Genomic DNA, 2,523 nt, shown 5'->3' with positions numbered 1-2,523 from the left:
TAGCAGCTAGCCTAGACTCGGCTTATAACGGGCGTTGAGGCTTAGAGTTTACACGAATCCTAGTCAACTAAGGCAGCTAGAGAACCCTCCTGGATATCTGGTCTTCTTACCTTGTACGCAAAGATGCCGGTTTCGTCCTTGTAGAGCTTCCACATGACATGTTGATGGCTGGGGTCATGTAGCACCCTAGGGGGCTCCGGCCGGCCTGGTGGGCCGACTTCCAGTGGCTTGAGGCACCCAAGGGCCATAACACCGTCGGTAGGCCCTAAACGGGTCTAAGGACTTGACTGCTTTCGGGTTGGAATAGAAACCTTTGTTTCACCCTCCAGCCTTCTCCCAAGATCCAAATGCATCTGCTACCCGCATTCTTTGCCCGGAGCCACAAACAATACCACCAGAGGAAGCATGTTGATCCTCCATTAATGTTTTCTGCACAACCTCAATATGATCTTGACCTGCTAATGTGGGGCATCCCTTCCCTTGGACTACTGGATTTGCTCCCTAAGTCCGGGAAGATGGGGATTTAGGTGCGGTGGCATGGCGTGGGACTATGGATTTAGGTGCTCGATTGCCAAGGCCTGGTCACCTCTCGTCCTGCGCTGGCGTTGTGAGGAAGGCGGAGCCACTTCTTCGGTGGGAGAGGATCAGGCCCCTCCCTAGGGGCCTTACCCTTTTCGGCCGCCGAGAACCTCCTGATCGACGCCATGGAAGCAAGACGGAGAAGGAGAAGGAACATGCGACAAGAAGATGAAGGAGAGATGAGCTAGGGGGCTCTGCCCCTCCCCCTCATTTATAGCTGAGGAAGACCAACCGCCGGCCTCCACGACCTCGTGCCATGATGATCTTCTGCATGTCGCATCGTCCCGTCAAGTCGAACAGTTGCCGAGGCAACATGGGGAAGTGGAGACGCCCACGTCACATCAATCGCCACGCGTCATCAAGGCCGCAGGCGGTTAGGGCCCGCGGCGCTCCGCACTTGTCCTTTGGCTTCGCCTAGAAGCCATGTCCGAGCGCGCCTTGAGCCCGAGGGCTACTGTCGGTGTACTGGATATGGGGCTATCCAAAGTTGACTTCTTGCGGCCCACTGTGTGGCTCCATCAACGGCCTGGTATGGCCCAGCTTCAGCATCAACGACTCAAGACCCTCGCGAGGGGCCAAGCCTCGCGAGGCGGACGACACCAAGACCCCCGAGGGAATCAGCCTCCTCAGGCTGGCTCCCGAGGGGCAGAGAGTTCTATGCAAGGTGCACCTCACGAGGCTCAGCTGACGTGAGCCATGACTACCAAGGTCAGGCGGGCGCCAGCGGGCACAGAGCACCAGTTTCCTCTTCGATGCAAGGGAGGCAAGCCACAGGCGCGGAGTCCCGAGGAATCGGCCAAGGGTTTCCATTTTGGTGCAACTATACCAAGACCGCTAGGACGGCAGGACAGAGGTCATCACCGAGCCCACCGCAGCGTCACCACCAGAGGCTTTTCGCAGGCGAAGACCATTTTAGTCAGGATAGGATGTACTGCTTGTCCCCTTTCAAATCCGGTCGTTGTGGGATCCCTTCCAGCCAACATTTGGGAAGAGGACCAAGGCCACTATAAATAGGACTTAGCCACCACCATAGAAGGGGGGTCCAGTTCAGATCCAGTGAGAAGCTAGTTCGAATCCAGTTCAGATCTGGTCGCATCGAATCCATTCTCACCCGACCACCTCACCAGCTCTCTTGAGCTCAAGAACACCTCACCTCCAGAGGCCAGTTCATCCACTGTACTAGTTCATCCTCAGCCCTTCGAGGCAATCCACCAAAACGCTGGAGTAGGGTATTACACCACAAGGTGGCCCGAACCAGGATAATCTACCGTGTCTCTTTGTCTCTTTGAGCCCGACGCGCTAGGCTTAGGAGGATTGCGAGTAGGCAAGATGGGTAGGTTGAGATCTTCGCGTGCACCCCAGAGTTCGAACCTTTTAAGGGTTTGCGGAACCCGTAATCCGATAGACTGGTCTCCTTCACAATAGGTATGGGGAGAAATCTCATGCCGATAGTAGGACCTTGAAGTATGTCTAGAGGGGGGGGTGATTAGACTACTTGACCAATTAAAAACTTAACCTTTTCCCAATTTTAGACTTTGGCAGATTTTAGCTATCTTTGAACAAGTCAAGCAATCTTCACGCAATTCAAGCAAGCATGCAAAGAGTATATAGGCAGCGGAAAATAAAGCATGCAACTTGCAAGAATGTAAAGGGAAGGGTTTGGAGGATTCAAATGCAGTTGGAGACACGGATGTTTTTGTCGTGGTTCCAATAGGTGGTGCTATCGTACCTCCACGTTGATGGAGACTTCAACCCTCGAAGGGTAACGATTGCGCGAGTCCATGGAGGGCTCCACCCATGAAGGGTCCACGAAGAAGCAACCTTGTCTATCCCACCATGGCCGTCGCCCACGAAGGACTTGCCTCACTAGCGGTAGATCTTCACGAAGTAGGCGATCTCCTTGCCCTTACAAACTCCTTGGTTCAACTCCACAATCTTGTCGGA

The sequence above is a fragment of the Triticum dicoccoides genome, chromosome 5B (assembly GCF_002162155.2).
Source record: "Triticum dicoccoides isolate Atlit2015 ecotype Zavitan chromosome 5B, WEW_v2.0, whole genome shotgun sequence".
Classification (NCBI taxonomy): Eukaryota; Viridiplantae; Streptophyta; class Magnoliopsida; order Poales; family Poaceae; genus Triticum; species Triticum dicoccoides.
This window is presented reverse-complemented; position numbering follows the sequence as displayed.